The sequence below is a fragment of the Pleurodeles waltl genome, chromosome 12 (genome assembly GCF_031143425.1).
Source record: "Pleurodeles waltl isolate 20211129_DDA chromosome 12, aPleWal1.hap1.20221129, whole genome shotgun sequence".
Taxonomy (NCBI): domain Eukaryota; kingdom Metazoa; phylum Chordata; class Amphibia; order Caudata; family Salamandridae; genus Pleurodeles; species Pleurodeles waltl.
Window position 1 is genome coordinate 108,251,355 of NC_090451.1, and position 18,061 is coordinate 108,269,415.

Consider the following 18,061-nt stretch of genomic DNA (forward strand, 5'->3'; position numbering starts at 1 on the left):
GGTCGCAAATTGGACCTGCAGAGAGAGGGGACGTCGAGCAAGACAAAGAGTCCTCACTGAAGCAGGTAGCACCCGGAGAAGTGCCAGAAACAGGCACTACGAGGATGCGTGAAACGGTGCTCGCCGAAGTTGCACAAAGGAGTCCCACGTCGCCGGAGACCAACTTAGAAAGTCGTGCAATGCAGGTTAGAGTGCCGTGGACCCAGGCTTGGCTGTGCACACAGGATTTCCGCCGGAAGTGCACAGGGGCCGGAGAAGTTTGAAAAGTCGCGGTTCCCAGCAATGCAGCCCAGCGAGGTGAGGCAAGGACTTACCTCCACCAATCTCGGGCTGAAGAGTCACTGGACTGTGGGGGTCACTTGGACGGTGTCGCTGGATTCGAGGGACCTCACTCGTCGTGCTGAGAGGAGACCCAAGGGACCGGAGATGCAGCTTTTTGGTGCCTGCGGTTGCAGGGGGAAGATTCCGTCGACCCACGGGAGATTTCTTCGGAGCTTCTGGTGCAGAGAGGAGGCAGACTACCCCCACAGCATGCACAAGCAGGAAAACAGTCGAGAAGGCGGCAGGATCAGCGTTACAGAGTTGCAGTAGTCGTCTTGGCTACTATGTTGCAGGTTTGCAGGCTTCCAGCGCGGTCAGCGGTCGATTCCTTATCAGAAGGTGAAGAGGGAGATGCAGAGGAACTCGGCTGAGCTCATGCATTCGTTATCTAAAGTTTCCCCAGAGACAGAGAACCTAAATAGCCAGAAAAGAGGGTTTGGCTACCTAGGAGAGAGGATAGGCTACTAACACCTGAAGGAGCCTATCAGCAGGAGTCTCTGACGTCACCTGGTGGCACTGGCCACTCAGAGCAGTCCAGTGTGCCAGCAGCACCTCTGTTTCCAAGATGGCAGAGGTCTGGAGCACACTGGAGGAGCTCTGGACACCTCCCAGGGGAGGTGCAGGTCAGGGGAGTGGTCACTCCCCTTTCCTTTGTCCAGTTTCGCGCCAGAGCAGGGGCTAAGGGGTCCCTGAACCGGTGTAGACTGGCTTATGCAGAATTGGGCACATCTGTGCCCAACAAAGCATTTCCAGAGGCTGGGGGAGGCTACTCCTCCCCTGCCTTCACACCATTTTCCAAAGGGAGAGGGTGTTACACCCTCTCTCAGAGGAAGTTCTTTGTTCTGCCATCCTGGGCCAGGCCTGGCTGGACCCCAGGAGGGCAGCTGCCTGTCTGAGGGGTTGGCAGCAGCAGCAGCTGCAGAGAAACCCCAGGAAGGCCAGTCTGGCAGTACCAGGGTCTGTGCTACAGACCACTGGGATCATGGAATTGTACCAGCAATGCCAGGATGGCATAGAGGGGGCAATTCCATGATCATAGACATGTTACATGGCCATATTCGGAGTTACCATGGTGAAGCTACATATAGGTAGTGACCTATATGTAGTGCACGCGTGTAATGGTGTCCCCGCACTCACAAAGTTCAGTGAATTGGCTCTGAACAATGTGGGGGCACCTTGGCTAGTGCCAGGGTGCCCTCACACTAAGTAACTTTGCACCTAACCTTTACCAGGTAAAGGTTAGACATATAGGTGACTTATAAGTTACTTAAGTGCAGTGTAAAATGGCTGTGAAATAACGTGGACGTTATTTCACTCAGGCTGCAGTGGCAGGCCTGTGTAAGAATTGTCAGAGCTCCCTATGGGTGGCAAAAGAAATGCTGCAGCCCATAGGGATCTCCTGGAACCCCAATACCCTGGGTACCTCAGTACCATATACTAGGGAATTATAAGGGTGTTCCAGTAAGCCAATGTAAATTGGTAAAAATGGTCACTAGCCTGTCAGTGACAATTTGGAAAGAAATGAGAGAGCATAACCACTGAGGTTCTGATTAGCAGAGCCTCAGTGAGACAGTTAGTCACTACACAGGTAACACATTCAGACACACTTATGAGCACTGGGGCCCTGGGTTACCAGGGTCCCAGTGACACATACAACTAAAACAACATATATACAGTGAAAAATGGGGGTAACATGCCAGGCAAGATGGTACTTTCCTACAGGTGTAAAAGGTGTACTTTGGCTCTGTTGTAAATTATTATATAGGGCTCAATTTGGTTGGGTTGTGAATTGCTGTCAAGCTCTAAATCTCAGAATTCTCTTAGTCACACCTTTTTATGTCTTGCGTACACAATGAATGTGCTGTGAGACATATTGTTTAGAATTCAGTGGGCTTACCACACGCCCATAGCTTACTTACCATTAATTGTTTTCTATGTCACTCACATTTGCAATATTTCGATTGCTTAGCTCCCATAGACTGAATCTTCCTTTCTTGTGTTCATTCCTCCATGGAGGATGGACCAAGTACATGTGTTCTTTTCGTCTTTCTACAGTACGCTATTTTTTATATTTTAAAAGTGTTTTCGTATCATTCTTGGATGTGCAATGTGCTTTCCAACATTCATGACAAGCATACAGCTTATTTTTCACCCTAAACGCCGTCTCTATTGACACTTTAGTTACTTTCTCACACTGTATTCCTCTGTATGACTATACTCTACTCCCCTCAGTGCCACTGTACTCTACACTGTGCAACTCTATACCACTCCACTCTACTCAGTTCTACTCCACTCTAATCTACATTGTTCCACTCTATCAATCCACTCTATGCCACTCTAATCTATGCCACTCCACTATACGCCACTTCACTCCACTTTATGCTACTCCATTCTATGCCACTCCACCCTGTCACTCTCTGCTATGCCCCTCTACTCCACTCCACTCTACTCTATGCCACTTCCCTCCATTCCTCTCTACGCCACCCTACTTCATAGAATGCCACTTTATGTGACTCTATGCCACTCTGCTCTACATCACTCTAGAATACTCAACTGAACTCTACTCTATACAATTCCACTCTACTTTACTCCTCTCCACTCTATGCCTCTCCACTCTATGCTACTCTACTCCAGTCTACTGTACGCCACTTTATTTTATCCCATTCTACTCTACGCCACTGTACACCACTCAACTCTATGCCACTCTACTCCGTTGCACCCCTCTCTACTCTACGCTACTCTACTCCATGCTACTATACTCCACTCTAAGCCACTGTACTCTCCACCACTAAGCTCTATTCCACTCTACTATATGCCACTCCATGCCACTCTAATCCACCCCACAGAATGCCACTCTACTCTATGCCACTCCACTCAACTCCATGCCATTCCACACTTTTGCACTCTACCCTACTCTGTGCCTCTCCATTCCACTCCATGCCACTCCACTCTATCCCACTACGCTCTACTCTAGTTCACTCTATGCCACTCCACTTTACTCTCTCCCACTCTACTCTATACTACTTCATTCCATGCCACTTCACTGTACTCCACTCCACTCCATCTCACACAATATCACTCAATGGCACTACATGCGCTCTACTCTATGCCACTCTACTGCACACTACTCTATGCTGTGCCACTCTACACTACTCTCCTGTAGGTCTTTCTACTCTATGCCACTTTTTACTCTGCTCCTCTCTACACCACAGTGTCACTCCATGCAACGCGACTGTATGCTACTCAACTCCACAACACTCTACTTCATGCAGTCCGACTCCACTCCTCCTAATTCTTTGCCACCCCTCTCCATGACACACTGTTCTCTGACTCTGTGCCATTCCATGCCACTTCACTCTACACCACACTATGCCACTCTACACCACACTACTTTACTCTATGCTACTCTATGCCATTCTATGCAACCTCACTCCTCTCTACCCCACTCTGCTCTATGCCACTCCATTCCTCACAATGCTATTCAACGCCATGCCAAGGCACACCACTTCATTATATTCCACTGTATTCTATGACACATAACGTCACTCTACTCTTTGCACTTCAATCTACTCCCTTCTATGACCCTCCATTCATCACCACTCCATTGTTTGCTAGTCAAGTTCACGCCACTTCATTCCACACAATGCAACTCTAAAGCAGTATGCACCAAGCAGCTGAATGTGTCTGAAGAGACACCCAGAAAAGAAAAAAACAACAATATGTGGGGGCCTGTTCCGAGCCCCTCCTGGCCTGGAGGAGTTTGGTCGGCCGTGGATTAAGTTTTTGCAGTGTTCACTTCCCCGACCCCAGCACTCATAGAACACTTGAGACTTGCAGGGCAGAGTGGTGGATCTTGTTAAGAAGTCTGGGCTTCTTGGTTTATGGGGAGTCTTGTCACTGGAAGCAGAGAGGTAAATATTTGCTGTGATCTGCTACTCAAAGAAAAGACCCTGATCTAACTTGAAAAGATGGGTTTTAAACAAACGCTAAATCTATCCACTCCACGGACACTGTGACCTTTTTTAAGCCTATCAGAGCCACACCAGGGTAGTCTTTTCAGAGCCCAAGTAGCTCGCCGTGATCGTATAGTGGTTAGTACTCTGCGTTGTGGCCGCAGCAACCTCGGTTCGAATCCGAGTCACGGCATTGCGGGTGGCAATGTCACGGCAGTTGGGCAGCATTTTTATTCTCACTTCTTAATATTTACACTAGTTAAGAGCTTGAACCTAATTTCAACGGTGAAATTAAATGTCTTTGAAGAACGCGTTAACAATGTTATTATTTATTTCACCTTTCTGCGCTTTTACGTTTGTGGCGGTCCTGATGTGAAAAGTATGAGCTACAGTTTGGTTTCACGGGACCCGGTCAGCAAGAGGGATGTGTAGGAGGCTGGACTGGCTTGTAGTGAGTACCAAGGGGTACTTGCACCTTGCACCAGGCTCAGTTATCCCTTATTAGTGTATAGGGTGTCTAGCAGCTTAGGCTGATAGATAATGGTAGCTTAGCAGAGCAGCTTAGGCTGAACTAGGAGACGTGTGAAGCTACTACAGTACCACTTAGTGTCATATGCACAATATCATAAGAAAACACAATACACAGTTATACTAAAAATAAAGGTACTTTATTTTTATGACAATATGCCAAAGTATCTTAGAGTGTACCCTCAGTGAGAGGATAGGAAATATACACAAGATATATATACACAATAGCAAAAATATGCAGTATAGTCTTAGAAAACAGTGCAAACAATGTATAGTTACAATAGGATGCAATGGGGAAACACAGGGATAGGGGCAACACAAACCATATACTCCAAAAGTGGAATTCGAACCACGAATGGACCCCAAACCTATGTGACCTTGTAGAGGGTCGCTGGGACTATTAGAAAATAGTGAGAGTTAGCAAAATAACTCTCCCCAAGACACTGAAAAGTGAGTGCAAAGTGCACTAAAGTTCCCCTAAGGACAAAATAGTCGTGTTAGAGGAATAATGCAGGAAAGACACAAACCAGCAATGCAACAACTGTGGATTTCCAATCTAGGGTCTCTGTGGAACAAGGGGACCAAGTCCAAAAGTCACAAGCAAGTCGGAGATGGGCAGATGCCCAGGAAATGCCAGCTGCGGGTGCAAAGAAGCTTCTACTGGACAGAAGAAGCTGAGGTTTCTGCAGGAACGAAAAGGGCTAGAGTCTTCCCCTTTGGTGGACGGATCCGTCTTGCCTTGGAGAGTCGTGCAGAAGTGTTTTCCCGCCGAAAGAACGCCAACAAGCCTTGCTAGTTGCAAATCGTACGTTTGTTGTTTTTGGACGCTGCTGGGGCCCAGGAGGGACCAGGAGGTCGCAAATTGGACCTGAAGAGAGAGGGGACGTCGAGCAAGACAAAGAGCCCTCAAACAAGCAAGTAGCTCCCGGAGAAGTGCCAGAAACAGGCACTACGAGGATGCGTGAAACGGTGCTTGCCGCAGTTGCACAAAGGAGTCCCACGTCGCCGGAGACCAACTTAGAAAGTCGTGCAATGCAGGTTAGAGTGCGGTGGACCCAGGCTTGGCTGTGCACAAAGGATTTCCGCCGGAAGTGCACAGGGGCCGGAGTAGCTGCAAAGTCGCGGTTCCCAGCAATGCAGCCCAGCGAGGTGAGGCAAGGACTTACCTCCACCAAACTTGGGCTGAAGAGTCACTGGACTGTGGGGGTCACTTGGACAGAGTCGCTGGATTCGAGGGACCTCGCTCGTCGTGCTGAGAGGAGACCCAAGGGACCGGTAATGCAGCTTTTTGGTGCCTGCGGTTGCAGGGGGAAGATTCCGTCGACCCACAGGAGATTTCTTCGGAGCTTCTGGTGCAGAGAGGAGGCAGGCTACCCCCACAGCATGCACAAGCAGGAAAACAGTCGAGAAGGCGGCAGGATCAGCGTTACAGAGTTGCAGTAGTCGTCTTTGCTTCTATGTTGCAGGTTTGCAGGCTTCCAGCGCGGTCAGCGGTCGATTCCTTATCAGAAGGTGAAGAGAGAGATGCAGAGGAACTCGGCTGAGCTCATGCATTCGTTATCTGAAGTTTCCCCAGAGACAGAGACCCTAAATAGCCAGAAAAGAGGGTTTGGCTACCTAGGAGAGAGGATAGGCTACTAACACCTGAAGGAGCCTATCAGCAGGAGTCTCTGACGTCACCTGGTGGCACTGGCCACTCAGAGCAGTCCAGTGTGCCAGCAGCACCACTGTTTCCAAGATGGCAGAGGTCTGGAGCACACTGGAGGAGCTCTGGACACCTCCCAGGGGAGGTGCAGGTCAGGGGAGTGGTCACTCCCCTTTCCTTTGTCCAGTTTCGCGCCAGAGCAGGGGCTAAGGGGTCCCTGAACCGGTGTAGACTGGCTTATGCAGAATTGGGCACATCTGTGCCCAAGAAAGCATTTCCAGAGGCTGGGGGAGGCTACTCCTCCCCTGCCTTCACACCATTTTCCAAAGGGAGAGGGTGTCACACCCTCTCTCAGAGGAAGTTCTTTGTTCTGCCATCCTGGGCCAGGCCTGGCTGGACCCCAGGAGGGCAGCTGCCTGTCTGAGGGGTTGGCAGCAGCAGCAGCTGCAGTGAAACCCAGGAAGGGCAGTTTGGCAGTACCAGGGTCTGTGCTACAGACCACTGGGATCATGGGATTGTGCCAACTATGCCAGGATGGCATAGAGGGGGCAATTCCATGATCATAGACATGTTACATGGCCATATTCGGAGTTACCATGGTGAAGCTACATATAGGTAGTGACCTATATGTAGTGCACGCGTGTAATGGTGTCCCCGCACTCACAAAGTTCAGGGAATTGGCTCTGAACAATGTGGGGGCACCTTGGCTAGTGCCAGGGTGCCCTCACACTAAGTAACTTTGCACCTAACCTTTACCAGGTAAAGGTTAGACATATAGGTGACTTATAAGTTACTTAAGTGCAGTGTAAAATGGCTGTGAAATAACGTGGACGTTATTTCACTCAGGCTGCAGTGGCAGGCCTGTGTAAGAATTGTCAGAGCTCCCTATGGGTGGCAAAAGAAATGCTGCAGCCCATAGGGATCTCCTGGAACCCCAATACCCTGGGTACCTCAGTACCATATACTAGGGAATTATAAGGGTGTTCCAGTAAGCCAATGTAAATTGGTAAAAATGGTCACTAGCCTGTTAGTGACAATTTGGAAAGAAATGAGAGAGCATAACCACTGAGGTTCTGGTTAGCAGAGCCTCAGTGAGACAGTTAGGCACCACACAGGGAACATATACATGCACACCTATGAGCACTGGGGCCCTGTGTGACAGGGTCCCAGTGACACATACATATAGGCCACAAACCTATGAGTACTGGGGTCCTGACCAGCAGGATCCCAGTGACCCATAACAAACATACTGAAAACATAGTGTTTTCACTATGAGCACTGAGGCCTGGCTATCAGGATCCCAGTGAGACAGTGAAAACAGTGACAAACACCCTGACATACACTCACAAACAGGCCAAAAGTGGGGGTAACAAGGCTAGAAAGAGGCTACCTTCTCACACAACCCCCCCCCCCCAAACGAAGGACAATAAGGCTAACCTTGGCCAGTTGAGACTTTATTGTCTAAGTGGTGATAAGTAGAGAGTAGCTCTGCAATAGACTGGTTACTCCCTTTATCATCCACTGTAGGAGGCTGGACTGGCTTGTAGTGAGTACCAAGGGGTACTTGCACCTTGCACCAGGCCCAGTTATCCCTTATTAGTGTATAGGGTGTCTAGCAGCTTAGGCTGATAGATAATGGTAGCTTAGCAGAGCAGCTTAGGCTGAACTAGGAGACGTGTGAAGCTACTACAGTACCACCTAGTGTCATATGCACAATATCATAAGAAAACACAATACACAGTTATACTAAAAATAAAGGTACTTTATTTTTATGACAATATGCCAAAGTATCTTAGAGTGTACCCTCAGTGAGAGGATAGGAAATATACACAAGATATATATACACAATAGCAAAAATATGCAGTATAGTCTTAGAAAACAGTGCAAACAATGTATAGTTACAATAGGATGCAATGGGGAAACACAGGGATAGGGGCAACACAAACCATATACTCCAAAAGTGGAATTCGAACCACGAATGGACCCCAAACCTATGTGACCTTGTAGAGGGTCGCTGGGACTATTAGAAAATAGTGAGAGTTAGCAAAATAACTCTCCCCAAGACACTGAAAAGTGAGTGCAAAGTGCACTAAAGTTCCCCTAAGGACAAAATAGTCGTGTTAGAGGAATAATGCAGGAAAGACACAAACCAGCAATGCAACAACTGTGGATTTCCAATCTAGGGTCTCTGTGGAACAAGGGGACCAAGTCCAAAAGTCACAAGCAAGTCGGAGATGGGCAGATGCCCAGGAAATGCCAGCTGCGGGTGCAAAGAAGCTTCTACTGGACAGAAGAAGCTGAGGTTTCTGCAGGAACGAAAAGGGCTAGAGTCTTCCCCTTTGGTGGACGGATCCGTCTTGCCTTGGAGAGTCGTGCAGAAGTGTTTTCCCGCCGAAAGAACGCCAACAAGCCTTGCTAGGTGCAAATCGTACGTTTGTTGTTTTTGGACGCTGCTGGGGCCCAGGAGGGACCAGGAGGTCGCAAATTGGACCTGAAGAGAGAGGGGACGTCGAGCAAGACAAAGAGCCCTCAAACAAGCAAGTAGCTCCCGGAGAAGTGCCAGAAACAGGCACTACGAGGATGCGTGAAACGGTGCTTGCCGCAGTTGCACAAAGGAGTCCCACGTCGCCGGAGACCAACTTAGAAAGTCGTGCAATGCAGGTTAGAGTGCGGTGGACCCAGGCTTGGCTGTGCACAAAGGATTTCCGCCGGAAGTGCACAGGGGCCGGAGTAGCTGCAAAGTCGCGGTTCCCAGCAATGCAGCCCAGCGAGGTGAGGCAAGGACTTACCTCCACCAAACTTGGGCTGAAGAGTCACTGGACTGTGGGGGTCACTTGGACAGAGTCGCTGGATTCGAGGGACCTCGCTCGTCGTGCTGAGAGGAGACCCAAGGGACCGGTAATGCAGCTTTTTGGTGCCTGCGGTTGCAGGGGGAAGATTCCGTCGACCCACAGGAGATTTCTTCGGAGCTTCTGGTGCAGAGAGGAGGCAGGCTACCCCCACAGCATGCACAAGCAGGAAAACAGTCGAGAAGGCGGCAGGATCAGCGTTACAGAGTTGCAGTAGTCGTCTTTGCTTCTATGTTGCAGGTTTGCAGGCTTCCAGCGCGGTCAGCGGTCGATTCCTTATCAGAAGGTGAAGAGAGAGATGCAGAGGAACTCGGCTGAGCTCATGCATTCGTTATCTGAAGTTTCCCCAGAGACAGAGACCCTAAATAGCCAGAAAAGAGGGTTTGGCTACCTAGGAGAGAGGATAGGCTACTAACACCTGAAGGAGCCTATCAGCAGGAGTCTCTGACGTCACCTGGTGGCACTGGCCACTCAGAGCAGTCCAGTGTGCCAGCAGCACCACTGTTTCCAAGATGGCAGAGGTCTGGAGCACACTGGAGGAGCTCTGGACACCTCCCAGGGGAGGTGCAGGTCAGGGGAGTGGTCACTCCCCTTTCCTTTGTCCAGTTTCGCGCCAGAGCAGGGGCTAAGGGGTCCCTGAACCGGTGTAGACTGGCTTATGCAGAATTGGGCACATCTGTGCCCAAGAAAGCATTTCCAGAGGCTGGGGGAGGCTACTCCTCCCCTGCCTTCACACCATTTTCCAAAGGGAGAGGGTGTCACACCCTCTCTCAGAGGAAGTTCTTTGTTCTGCCATCCTGGGCCAGGCCTGGCTGGACCCCAGGAGGGCAGCTGCCTGTCTGAGGGGTTGGCAGCAGCAGCAGCTGCAGTGAAACCCAGGAAGGGCAGTTTGGCAGTACCAGGGTCTGTGCTACAGACCACTGGGATCATGGGATTGTGCCAACTATGCCAGGATGGCATAGAGGGGGCAATTCCATGATCATAGACATGTTACATGGCCATATTCGGAGTTACCATGGTGAAGCTACATATAGGTAGTGACCTATATGTAGTGCACGCGTGTAATGGTGTCCCCGCACTCACAAAGTTCAGGGAATTGGCTCTGAACAATGTGGGGGCACCTTGGGTAGTGCCAGGGTGCCCTCACACTAAGTAACTTTGCACCTAACCTTTACCAGGTAAAGGTTAGACATATAGGTGACTTATAAGTTACTTAAGTGCAGTGTAAAATGGCTGTGAAATAACGTGGACGTTATTTCACTCAGGCTGCAGTGGCAGGCCTGTGTAAGAATTGTCAGAGCTCCCTATGGGTGGCAAAAGAAATGCTGCAGCCCATAGGGATCTCCTGGAACCCCAATACCCTGGGTACCTCAGTACCATATACTAGGGAATTATAAGGGTGTTCCAGTAAGCCAATGTAAATTGGTAAAAATGGTCACTAGCCTGTTAGTGACAATTTGGAAAGAAATGAGAGAGCATAACCACTGAGGTTCTGGTTAGCAGAGCCTCAGTGAGACAGTTAGGCACCACACAGGGAACATATACATGCACACCTATGAGCACTGGGGCCCTGTGTGACAGGGTCCCAGTGACACATACATATAGGCCACAAACCTATGAGTACTGGGGTCCTGACCAGCAGGATCCCAGTGACCCATAACAAACATACTGAAAACATAGTGTTTTCACTATGAGCACTGAGGCCTGGCTATCAGGATCCCAGTGAGACAGTGAAAACAGTGACAAACACCCTGACATACACTCACAAACAGGCCAAAAGTGGGGGTAACAAGGCTAGAAAGAGGCTACCTTCTCACACAACCCCCCCCCCCCAAACGAAGGACAATAAGGCTAACCTTGGCCAGTTGAGACTTTATTGTCTAAGTGGTGATAAGTAGAGAGTAGCTCTGCAATAGACTGGTTACTCCCTTTATCATCCACTGTAGGAGGCTGGACTGGCTTGTAGTGAGTACCAAGGGGTACTTGCACCTTGCACCAGGCCCAGTTATCCCTTATTAGTGTATAGGGTGTCTAGCAGCTTAGGCTGATAGATAATGGTAGCTTAGCAGAGCAGCTTAGGCTGAACTAGGAGACGTGTGAAGCTACTACAGTACCACCTAGTGTCATATGCACAATATCATAAGAAAACACAATACACAGTTATACTAAAAATAAAGGTACTTTATTTTTATGACAATATGCCAAAGTATCTTAGAGTGTACCCTCAGTGAGAGGATAGGAAATATACACAAGATATATATACACAATAGCAAAAATATGCAGTATAGTCTTAGAAAACAGTGCAAACAATGTATAGTTACAATAGGATGCAATGGGGAAACATAGGGATAGGGGCAACTCAAACCATATTCTCCAGAAGTGGAATGCGAACCACGAATGGACCCCAAACCTATGTGACCTTGTAGAGGGTCGCTGGGACTATTAGAAAATAGTGAGAGTTAGAAAAATAACCCTCCCCAAGACCCTGAAAAGTGAGTGCAAAGTGCACTAAAGTTCCTCTAAGGACAAAGAAGTCGTGTTAGAGGAATAATGCAGGAAAGACACAAACCAGCAATGCAACAACTGTGGATTTCCAATCTAGGGTACCTGTGGAACAAGGGGACCAAGTCCAAAAGTCACAAGCAAGTCGGAGATGGGCAGATGCCCAGGAAATGCCAGCTGCGGGTGCAAAGAAGCTTCTACTGGACAGAAGAAGCTGAGGTTTCTGCAGGAACGAAAAGGGCTAGAGACTTCCCCTTTGGTGGACGGATCCCTCTCGCCTTGGAGAGTCGTGCAGAAGTATTTTCCCGCCGGAAGGATGCCAACAAGCCTTGCTACACGCAAATCGTGCGTTTGGCGTTTTTGGACGCTGCTGGGGCCCAGGAGGGACCAGGAGGTCGCAAATTGAACCTGCAGAGAGAGGAGACGTCGAGCAAGACAAAGAGCCCTCGCTGAAGCAGGTAGCACCCGGAGAAGTGCCAGAAACAGGCACTACAAGGATGCGTGAAATGGTGCTCGCCGAAGTTGCACAAAGGAGTCCCACGTCGCCGGAGACCAACTTAGAAAGTCGTGCAATGCAGGTTAGAGTGCCGTGGACCCAGGCTTGGCTGTGCACAAAGGATTTCCGCCGGAAGTGCACAGGGGCCGGAGTAGCTGCAAAGTCGCGGTTCCCAGCAATGCAGCCCAGCGAGGTGAGGCAAGGACTTACCTCCACCAAACTTGGGCTGAAGAGTCACTGGACTGTGGGGGTCACTTGGACAGCGTCACTAGATTCGAGGGACCTCGCTCGTCGTGCTGAGAGGAGACCTAAGGGACCGGTAATGCAGCTTTTTGGTGCCTGCGGTTGCAGGGGGAAGATTCCGTCGACCCACGGGAGATTTCTTCGGAGCTTCTGGTGCAGAGAGGAGGCAGACTACCCCCACAGCATGCACAAGCAGGAAAACAGTCGAGAAGGCGGCAGGATCAGCGTTACAGAGTTGCAGTAGTCGTCTTTGCTACTATGTTGCAGGTTTGCAGGCTTCCAGCGCGGTCAGCGGTCGATTCCTTATCAGAAGGTGAAGAGAGAGATGCAGAGGAACTCGGCTGAGCTCATGCATTCATTATCTAACATTTCCCCAGAGACAGAGACCCTAAATAGCCAGAAAAGAGGGTTTGGCTACCTAGGAGAGAGGAAAGGCTACTAACACCTGAAGGAGCCTATCACAAGGAGTCTCTGACGTCACCTGGTGGCACTGGCCACTCAGAGCAGTCCAGTGTGCCAGCAGCACCTCTGTTTCCAAGATGGCAGAGGTCTGGAGCACACTGGAGGAGCTCTGGACACCTCCCAGGGGAGGTGCAGGTCAGGGGAGTGGTCACTCCCCTTTCCTTTGTCCAGTTTCGCGCCAGAGCAGGGGCTAAGGGGTCCCTGAACCGGTGTAGACTGGCTTATGCAGAATTGGGCACATCTGTGCCCAACAAAGCATTTCCAGAGGCTGGGGGAGGCTACTCCTCCCCTGCCTTCACACCATTTTCCAAAGGGAGAGGGTGTTACACCCTCTCTCAGAGGAAGTTCTTTGTTCTGCCATCCTGGGCCAGGCCTGGCTGGACCCCAGGAGGGCAGATGCCTTTCTGAGGGGTTGGCAGCAGCAGCAGCTGCAGTGAAACCCCAGGAAGGGCAGTTTGGCAGTACCAGGGTCTGTGCTACAGACCACTGGAATCATGGAATTGTACCAACAATGCCAGGATGGCATAGAGGGGGCAATTCCATGATCATAGACATGTTACATGGCCATATTCGGAGTTACCATGGTGAAGCTACATATAGGTAGTGACCTATATGTAGTGCACGCGTGTAATGGTGTCCCCGCACTCACAAAGTTCAGGGAATTGGCTCTGAACAATGTGGGGGCACCTTGGCTAGTGCCAGGGTGCCCTCACACTAAGTAACTTTGCACCTAACCTTTACCAGGTAAAGGTTAGACATATAGGTGACTTATAAGTTACTTAAGTGCAGTGTAAAATGGCTGTGAAATAACGTGGACGTTATTTCACTCAGGCTGCAGTGGCAGGCCTGTGTAAGAATTGTCAGAGCTCCCTATGGGTGGCAAAAGAAATGCTGCAGCCCATAGGGATCTCCTGGAACCCCAATACCCTGGGTACCTCAGTACCATATACTAGGGAATTATAAGGGTGTTCCAGTAAGCCAATGTAAATTGGTAAAAATGGTCACTAGCCTGTTAGTGACAATTTAAAAGTAATGAGAGAGCATAACCACTGAGGTTCTGGTTAGCAGAGCCTCAGTGAGACAGTTAGGCACCACACAGGGAACATATACATGCACACCTATGAGCACTGGGGCCCTGTGTGACAGGGTCCCAGTGACACATACATATAGGCCACAAACCTATGAGCACTGGGGTCCTGACCAGCAGGATCCCAGTGACACATAACAACCATACTGAAAACATAGTGTTTTCACTATGAGCACTGAGGCCTGGCTATCAGGATCCCAGTGAGACAGTGAAAACAGTGACAAACACCCTGACATACACTCACAAACAGGCCAAAAGTGGGGGTAACAAGGCTAGAAAGAGGCTACCTTCTCACACAACCCCCCCCCAAACGAAGGACAATAAGGCTAACCTTGGCCAGTTGAGACTTTATTGTCTAAGTGGTGATAAGTAGAGAGTAGCTCTGCAATAGACTGGTTACTCCCTTTATCATCCACTATATGGTTACTTCCCTGTGGGGATGTAAACCACCCTGTTTGAAGTTTTTTAGCTAAGCAACAATGTGAAGATGTATTTTCAGAGTTTCTATCAGTAAGTTTTAGTTTACAGCAGTGGGAATTGTCCACTGAACCTATTTGTAGTGATGGAAATGCCAGACAGGGATGCTGTCTCAGAAAAGCCATAGCTGGGCAAAAACTTTGTCCATCTGGCTGGAAGAGAGAACAGGGATGCTGTTTCTCTTGAGTTGGAGCAGGGCAGGGATGCTGTCCTATGAGCTCCACACTAGGGCAGGGATGCTGTCCTAAGTGTTGTGAGGTAGTGCAGGGTTTCTGCACTAAAGTTTCTCTGGGAGGGTTGGAGGGATGATCCATGTTAACTAACATGGTGCTGTTTTTCTCACCAATGTTAGTTATCCCACAGAGAGGTACTTCCACCTCAGGGAGTCCAGCTTTGCCAGCTGATGATTCCCTTGGAACAGGTGCCACCCCAGGAGAGGTTTCTCCCACCACAGGAATAGTATCCTGAATGGTAGGGTGGTTAGGGGATACTGTGATACCCTTTTTACCTGTTGATGGAGAGGGATCCTGATTTTTCAGGCCTTCTCTCCTTTGCTTTTTCATTTCACTTGAAATGAGAGGGAACAATTCCTCAGGGATGCCCAGCATGGCTGCATGGGCATAAAACTCTACATCAGCCCAACCTGAGGCCTCTAGGTCATTACCTAAGAGACAGTCTACAGGTAAGCTAGGTGATACCACCACCTGCTTAGGGCCAGTAACTCCACCCCAACTAAACTGAATTATAGCTAAGGGAAGAAACTTAGTGGAGTTATGGACATCAATAATCTTATACTGTTGTCCAATGATGTGTTGATCAGGGTGCACTAGGTTTTCAGTCACCAAAGTGAAACTGGCACCTGTGTCCCTGTAGGCCAAGGCCTCAACACCATTTATTGAAACTGTCTGCCTGTACTTATCCATTGTAAGGGGACAAGCAGCCAGTGTGGCAAGGCCAATGCCACTAGGTGTGACAGAAACTGTCTTGGGACTGATTACATCAGTTTCCGCTATGGACCCATAAGTGAACCCAACTGCACCCTTTGCTTGACTGTTGCCAGCAGTCCCACCACTAGTACCACTACTGCTAGGGGCACTAGAGATTGATGTATTAGTGGTGGTAGGCTCAGGGGGTTTACCTGGACAGGACTTATCCCCAGGCCTATGGCCTCTATTTTTACACACAAAGCACCAAGGCTTTTTAATGTGTGCAGGTTGGGAAGAAGAGGAAGAATTTGTTTTATCCCCACCCTCTGAAGAGTGTTTAAGATTTGAAGTGGGATCTTTGGTTTTACCCTTATCCCCATGCTTATCTTGAGATTTTTCACCATCTTTCTTCTTATTGCCATCTTTGTCACCCCCTGTATGAACTTTTCTGTTCACCCTTGTTCTGACCCATTTGTCTGCCTTCTTTCCCAATTCTTGGGGAGAGGTCAGATCAGAGTCTACCAGGTACTGGTGCAACAAATCAGACACACAATTATTAAGAATATGCTCTCTCAGGATTAAGTTATGCAGGCTGTCATAATCAGTAACTTTACTGCCATGTAACCACCCCTCCAAGGCCTTCACTGCCTGGTCAATGAAATCAACCCAGTCTTGTGAAGACTCCTTTTTGGTCTCTCTGAACTTTATCCTGTACTGTTCAGTGGTTAAGCCATAACCATCCAGGAGTGCATTCTTAAGAACTTGGAAATTATTAGCATCATTTTCTTTTACAGTAAGGAGCCTATCCCTACCTTTTCCAGTAAATGATAGCCATAGGATAGCAGCCCACTGCTTTTGAGGGACATCCTGTACAGCACAGGCCCTCTCAAGTGCAGCAAACCACTTGTTAATGTCATCCCCCTCCTTATAAGGGGGAACTATCTTGTGCAGATTCCTGGAATCATGCTCTTTTGCAGGATGACTATGGGGAATACTGCTGCTGCCACCATGGGTTTCTAAACCCAACTTCTGTCTTTCCCTCTCTACTTCTAAAGACTGTCTATCCAAATCCAGCTGTTGCTTCTTGAGCTTCAGTCTGGTTTGTTCCACTCTCAATCTATTGAGCTCCCTTTCTAACAATCTGTCATCAGGGTGGGTGGGAGGGACATTTCTAGATACAGAGGTATGATGGGAATGAACAGAAGGAGACCTGTCCCTTACAGAGGGCACCCTAACAGCTTGGCTACTAGTATAATGTGAGAGCACACCATTAGTATGGTGTGATTCAACCTCTGTACCAACTATGCTAGACTGTCTAGTAATGGGCAGGCTGAGAAGTTTCTTTCCTGAACCTTTTCCTGGGGGAGTCCCTGGATCAGATTGAGAACCATTAGCTACTTTTTCTACAGATTGGGCACTTATGGCCTTATCCTGTACTCTAAGCATATTAATTAACAGTTCTAAGGAAGGATTCTTCCCTACACTCAAACCTCTCTCTATGCAGAGACTCCTTGCTCCTTTCCAGCTAAGGTGATCATATGCAAGTTTGGACAGTTCAACATTTTTGCCTGTGCCAGACATTTTTTAGAGAGAGTTAAAGTGATAGAAAAAGAGAAAAAAGTTTTCAGAACTTTTTGGAAAGACAGAAAAAAACTTTTTAAACTTTTAAGAACTTTTTGAAAGTTTAGGAGTACTTTTCAGCACTTAGAAAAGAGTGAAAAGAGGAAATGCAAAACTTTTTGGCTATGTGTATATACACTGAACTTGTTTTGTATATTTTTCTCTTATGAAAAGTACAATGACAAGAGTGGTAAGTAGTCTCAAGCACTTATCCCACCACTGCACAACCAATGTAGGAGGCTGGACTGGTTTGTAGTGAGTACCAAGGGGTACTTGCACCTTGCACCAGGCCCAGTTATCCCTTATTAGTGTATAGGGTGTCTAGCAGCTTAGGCTGATAGATAATGGTAGCTTAGCAGAGCAGCTTAGGCTGAACTAGGAGACGTGTGAAGCTACTACAGTACCACCTAGTGTCATATGCACAATATCATAAGAAAACACAATACACAGTTATACTAAAAATAAAGGTACTTTATTTTTATGACAATATGCCAAAGTATCTTAGAGTGTACCCTCAGTGAGAGGATAGGAAATATACACAAGATATATATACACAATAGCAAAAATATGCAGTATAGTCTTAGAAAACAGTGCAAACAATGTATAGTTACAATAGGATGCAATGGGGAAACATAGGGATAGGGGCAACTCAAACCATATACTCCAGAAGTGGAATGCGAACCACGAATGGACCCCAAACCTATGTGACCTTGTAGAGGGTCGCTGGGACTATTAGAAAATAGTGAGAGTTAGAAAAATAACCCTCCCCAAGACCCTGAAAAGTGAGTGCAAAGTGCACTAAAGTTCCTCTAAGGACAAAGAAGTCGTGTTAGAGGAATAATGCAGGAAAGACACAAACCAGCAATGCAACAACTGTGGATTTCCAATCTAGGGTACCTGTGGAACAAGGGGACCAAGTCCAAAAGTCACAAGCAAGTCGGAGATGGGCAGA

The 18,061-nt window shown here is 48.5% G+C and overlaps 1 non-coding gene across 1 annotated transcript; it reads left to right on the top strand.

Annotated features, from left to right (window-relative positions):
* Positions 1-4,395: 4,395 nt before the first annotated feature.
* On the top strand, positions 4,396-4,467 carry TRNAH-GUG (transfer RNA histidin (anticodon GUG)). The gene has a single exon. It is a non-coding gene; the product is annotated as a tRNA-His (tRNA).
* The last annotated feature ends 13,594 nt before the right edge of the window (positions 4,468-18,061 follow it).